The following is a 6,531-nucleotide window of genomic DNA, read 5'->3' on the forward strand; positions in this document are numbered from 1 at the left end:
CTGACACCCTCCTTCCTGCCCCCAACTTTATGGCCACTTCCAGGGGGCCTTCTGTGTGGCACTGGATGAGCCAGCTGACCTCTGACCTCCTTCCTCCCAGAGAACAGAACCTGGCTGCCTACCCTTCTCCTAAATCTCCTCCCACCCTCTCCACCTTTGTCTCCTCCAGGCAGCCCTCCCAGCTTCAGGTGCACAGGACTTTTTCCAAAGAATTGAGAAAACCCACCTGACCGCAAGAGCAACAGAAAGAAGAAAATCTTCCGAGATCAGCCCTGAAGGGCAGGGGAGGTAGGATACCTGTCCTGGGAAGAATACCTTGGGGTTCCCTCATCCCTTGGCAGTGTTCCCGGCTCTGGCTGGTGGCCTGCATTGACTCATGGGTTGGAGAGAGGAGGGCCTTCTCTTCCCCTGGCTGAGACTGTGGTAGGTGACTATTGCTGAGAATCTCTGCACACCTCCCACCCGAGGATCTCCCATCTGAGCAGTCACATAACTCCAATAAGAGTGAATCCTGTTACAGGAGCTCATCAATAGGAATGGAGTTCCGGCCCCCACCCCCCGGCCCAGGGGCCACACCCTATCTCTGTAGCATCTGCCTCGAGAGAGAAATGATATCTTACTGCATCTCCTCTATGTAGAAACAGACACGGCTGGGGCACCTGGGTGGCTCAGTGGGTTGGGCCTCTGACTTCGGCTCAGGTCATGATCTCAGGGTCCTGGGATAGAGCCCCACATCGGGCTCTCCACTCAGCGGGGAACCTGCTTCCCCCTCTCTCTCTCTGCCTACTTATGATCTCTCTCTCTCTCTCTGTCAAGTAAATAAATAAAATCTTTAAAAAAAAAAAAAAAAAGAAAGAAAGAAAGAAAGAAACAGACACAGCCCCAGCAAGCTTTATATCCACAGTTTAGTGCATTCAATTTATTGCCAACAATTAGATATTAAAGCTGTCTCAGGAGCTGGTGTTCTCTTTGTAGAGTCAAGGGTCCAGTGAGGGCTGATTCACGTCTGTCTAAGCTGCCCTGAGCCCTAGGCCAGCCCCTATTCTGGACAGTCAATGGCAGTCCCTAGAGAAAGACAACTCCAAAATTCCTATTTCCTGGTGCCCCATAAGGCTGCCCACACACCCACTTCCGTCTAAGGGAGGCTGAACTAGACCAGCACTCTCTAGGCATGTTGTGCTCATTTTTGTTCCTCAGATACTTGAAGGTCTTTAGAGCCCCAGGGCCTTTGCACTTGCTCTTCTCTCTTTTATGGGATGCCTTTCCTCCTGCTCTTCTTACAACAAACTCCTTGTCATTCATCCTCAGCTGAGTGTCCCCTTCTCAGAGACCTTGCCTGACCTTCCTATCCCTGTCACCCCACTTTGGCAATAAGCTCTGTCATTAGAGGAGGAGTTCCAACTCCTTAACCTGCCCCGCCCAATAGCCCAGAGAGGCTTGCCCACATTAGACACTCTTGAGTTAGCTCATCCCCTCATCTGGCTAGTGTAGTGACCAATGTTGTGTCCTACAGGGCCCTTTCATGACCCCGTGAGCAGGAGTTCTCTGGACCTGCCTGGTTGCCATAGTTCAGAGTCCCCTCTACCTCACCTGTCTCCCTCCACAGCCTGGGTCAGTCCCTCTGCACAACTCATTAGGCCCTGATCTGACAGGAATCTTCAGAGAGAGGGGGGCCCCCAAGGGCAGGTAGGCAGCTCAATCAGACAGGAGTTCTGACTGCAGTTTCCCCCAGGAAGACAGCCTCCTTTCTAAAGGCTTTTAGCCTGAAACTCAATACTTTCCTGGACACCATCAGACCCCACAGTCTCTCATGTGAGGTGACATTTCTCAGGATCTAAAACATGCTGAGAGCTCTGCAGCACTCTGTGCCTTCCCTTTCACAGTCTCATAGAGCAGAGGACAGGTATCACTTATCCACATATTCTAATGAGGAGATGGGCTCAGAGAAATTAAGGGAGTTGTCCAAGCTCACAGAACAGAGCTGGGGAGAGAGACCCCAGGCTGCGTGACCCGGCCCAACTTCTCTCCCATCCTAAGGGAAGTGCCTGGACCCTAAACCTTCCTGAGAGGGGACTGGTGCTCCCTTTCCAGGTTCAGGGGTTAGAAGGCATGGGAGGTCACCCCCAAGAGCCCTTTCTCTGGTTGCTGGGGGCAGAGAAGACCAGGGGAAAGAAGAGGCATGTCTGTGACACCTCTAGCCAGGCCAGGTTGGGGAAGGGGTCAGTCGGGGTAGTCAGGGTTGGGATTCTTTGGACTGGGACAGCCTTTCTCTTAGGGAGGGGATTCTAGAGCCCCATACTTCCGGGTTCAGACCTGGCCCCGCCACACACACTGAATGTAGGAAGCTGGGCACTCTCTCCTGGTTGCTGCTCAAACCTCAGTGACTCTGTCTGCAAGATGGGCAGAACCTCTGCCTAGGAAAGCTATTGGAAGGAAAGAAGTATAAGGAAGATCTTATATGAGACATTCCTGGCACACTCTAGGTACTCAAAACATGGGCTCAAAATGTGGCTGGAAGGCTAAGCCAGGGCTGGGAAGCCCAGCCGTCTCACCCACATGACTTTTCTTTGGTGGCCCCTGAAAACTTCCATGCAGCCCCAGCAGACCAGATGGGGAGACACAGCCTAGGCATCAAAGTCCCATCAGCTGGAAGTGAAGGTGTACTGGGGAGCAGGGGCTGCTCCATAGGGTGGCTGAAGGGCTCATCAAGTTCCTACACAGAGAATCTTGGCCAGGTCTGAGCATTGATCGGCTTGCTGTGAACACAGATGAAGGCTGGCTGGGGGCGGGGTCGGGGGGTGTGCAGAAGGAGGCAGGTAGTTTAGTCCACACTGCCCCTGCCGCAGGAGCAAGTATTTGGAGGTCAGGCAGGCTCCCCAATGCCTCCTCATCTCCATCCCTTCCTCTTTGTCCTTTCTCTGAACTCCGCGTGAGAAAGAAGAAAGTAAGCCTGCCCACAAGAGCCACAATCATCAGTCACTGCTGCTCCCCCTACCACTGCTCCCCCTCAGCACTGCGTTGCGGCCCACTGGACAGTGCAGATAGTTGCTCTCTGCCTGTCCCCATGGAGTCTGGACTCTCTGAGGACAGAGACAGAGGAGAAAGGACAATCTTAAGTCCATGTGCCACATCAGAGCCCAGTCACGGACCTCAGCCAGCCACTTAGCCACTCTGAACCTTGGTTTCCAATCTGTAGAATGAGATCATAATGCCTAGCTGCAGGATTTGAGACCAATTTTGTTTGTTACATGTCTAGTTCAACAGTCCATAAAATGTTTTAAGCACATAAACTCTTGGTCAAATTACATCTCGGGAGAAATTCCAACACACAAAATAGCTCTGTTGGAAGCAGAGGTGGAGGGGCCCTAGGACTCTTCTACCACATCCTGAAGTCCTGGGGGGTCAGGTGCGAAAAGACCCGGCCCCGACTGGCAACACAGAAGCCACCCAGAGGCGCCACAGCAGTAAGAGGAGGTGGACAGGTTGTTCCACAAACTAGCATCAAACACGGGCATCTCTAGGGGAGGTGAGCAAATGGATGTGGGGGGGGGGGGCACATGAGAGTGCCCTGGGAGCACTAAGACCGAGACTGCTACCAGGTGCCTATTGTCTCACCCCCGGGGTCCCCAGTCTGCCTTCCTGTAAGAAAATGGGATGAGAAACTGAGAGATCTTCTTGCCATGTCTGCCTCTCACCCATTAAACCTATTTGTTCTCCCTTCTTCACACAGGTCGAGCCCATTCCCGCCTCCTTACCTTGCCTCCCCCTCTATCTGCCAGCTGCAATGCCCTTTCCCTAAGTCTTTGCCTTTCCAAATCTGACTTGCCCTTCAAAGTCCCACGTCACCACGTTCTGGTAATCCTTCCACAATTGTCCCCAGCTGAAAGTAGCTTCCTCCGACGTTCTCCAGCAGAGAGGGCAGTGGCTGAGAGCTTAGGGCTGTTTCTCCATCCGAAAGATGGGAATGTGAGGACCGAGATGGTCCATGTAAAGCCCCAGCACTGTCTTGCCACACAGTAGGCACTCAAGAAACAGCAGCTGTTCATCATGATGTCATGCTCTCCCCCTTCACCCAGGCAGGCCCACAGCTCCCTCTGGCTCTGGCACACAGTAGGCATCAACTGAATGCTCACTCGGGTGACCAGCAGGTGGCCCCACACCCCCAGTTAACCTGCCCTGACCGACTGCTCTGAGCTGGGGGAAATTGGTTCCCTGAGTCTCCCGCTACTTTCTTCTGGTCATGGGAAACAGAGAAAGGGCAGGACTCGTAGAGTCCTGGCACCTTGGCATGTCTCCTAGCAGACACTTAGGCAACATTGGTGACCATGGCCTTTTGACTTGGCTGTCCCTCTCCCCTTTCCCATAGGCTTGCACACCCTTGTGAGGATTACTCCCATTTAAGAGATAAGAAAACCTTCCACTGGTGGCAGCATGTCTGCCCAGAGGGCTGGATTCTTCCGGCTTGATCAATGTCTCATTTTACTGATGAGGATGGGGAACTTCAAAAAGTGGAACAGCCTTGCCCAAGTCCTCATGTAAACCAAAGCTCAGGTCCTGGCTCTAAACTAAATAACCCCACCCCACCCCACCCCACCCCACCCCACCTGCAAGGAGGGAAGTGGACTTCCCAGACCCTTCCCCACCTGCTGGCCTTGGTTCCAAGGGGTGAACGTGTTGGGTGCCCAGTGGGACAAAGGGAAGAATTGTACCCTGCTGGGATTGAGGGCAGCTGTGAGGACCCACTAGAGCTGCAAAAGCTCAGTGAAAGTCATCGGGTCTGGAGATGGCCACCCCAGGGCCTCTGCCCTCTCAGCACACCCGCCAGAGAGCAAGAGTTTCCAGCAGGCCTGGGAGCACTGAGCCCCCTGCAGAGGTTACCGCAGGCTGCTTTTGAGTCTCAATCTGGCTCTGCGGTGGAGGGGCTGAATCGAGGGCGGAGAGGGGCTGGTGCGGAATAGCAATGAGCTAGGCTGCTGGAACCCAGCCAGCACCAGGTTTGCAAGACAGAGAACTCTGCTGTCAGCTGGGTCAGGGGAGCATCCCTGGGAAGCACTGGGAAGCAATCTCTCTCTCTCTCTCTCTCTCTCACACACACACACACACACAGGCGCTCACTCACTCATGCACACATGTCAATACACCTCTCGTGGATTCTTTATTGAAAGCTCCCAGGAATGCCACCGTGGAGGACAAGTAAATGCCTGTGTTGGAAAAGGCTGGTGAGAACAAGTGGCCACGAAGATTTTTAGTTCACATAACTCCAGCTGATTGTCAGGGGTTTGCTCCTGTTTCACAGATAGCCACCCTGAGGCCCAAAGAGTGTGACCTGGCCAGGCACCCAGCCTCTTAGCCCTGGCTTGGGAGAGCTGTACCTGATGCCAGAGAACAGGGGACCACGCTTCTCTTCAGCTCTCAGAAGTGGCCAAGTGGACATGGGCGCTCTGGGGGCAATCCTTCCAACCCTCTCCTTTGCTACACCCCCACTAACAGAGCCACTCCCCCTTCCCCACAACAGCAATGGGCCAAGTATGACCAATTAGAATCCCTCACTGGGTCTAGACTTTAGGCCTCTGGCAGATGCCTCCCTTGCTGGAACCATGGGAGCCGTGGGCTTGGATGTGAGAAGGCTGTACAGACAGAAGATCAAGGTCACCCCCACGGAGAAGCACAGACAGGCAGAGCTGAGGGGTGAAGAGTCCTTTTGCCCCCAAGGCCCTGGTCCCAGTCCCTGCAGTTCTGCCTTCAATCCTAGAAACCATCAGGCACCCTCCCCAGCCACTGGGGTGCCTCAATTCCCTCTTTGGTTTCAAAGGCCCTGTGACATCGCCTTCTCAAGCCATGCCCCTCCGCCATAGACCATTTGGAGCCCATGATTTGGTAGTATTTGTGTGCTGTTTTGTCCTCCTGGAGGAGAGTAAACTCCCCAAGGCGAGAGCCCTGCCTGCAGCTTTCCCTGCTGCTTTCCTGGCACCCTGTGTGGGGGCTCAGTGCCGTGGTGCTCTGGGCCCAGTGAAGGATCTGTCTGCAGCCCTGTCACTAGACAATGAGCCCTTGCCTCTGGCAGGTATTGCCCTGGGCAGAGTACACAGCAAAGGCTGGTCTGAACCACAGGCTCCCTGAGGCCCCAGCATTCATCTACAAAAGGGTGGACCACCCTCCCTGAAGCCAAGGGCTTTGCCCACGGTTCAGGACACCCAGGTGATGATGCTCTGGAGAGTGAAATCCCATGGGTGGCAAATGCCTGATTTTGTGGGGTAGAAAGGCCCAGAGATAGCTGTGTTGCTTTTCCCTCTGGCAACCTCAGGTACTTCTCTCTTTCCTGATGGTTGAAGATGCTGGGCTGGCAAATGGCTGCTGGGCGTGAGCCATGGACCAGGCACCTCACTAGGCACTTCACATACATCATCTGCCTGGATTCCCCAGAGGAACCCCCAGGGGGGGCACTACCTCCCTATCGCAGATGAGGAAATTGAGGCGAGAAAGCTGGGGGACTTGACCAAGGTCACCAAGAAGGGAAGCAGCCCACACCTC

Source organism: Mustela putorius, unplaced genomic scaffold, assembly GCF_011764305.1.
Source record: "Mustela putorius furo isolate JIRA1106 unplaced genomic scaffold, ASM1176430v1.1 tig00000095_pilon_pilon_pilon, whole genome shotgun sequence".
Taxonomy (NCBI): domain Eukaryota; kingdom Metazoa; phylum Chordata; class Mammalia; order Carnivora; family Mustelidae; genus Mustela; species Mustela putorius.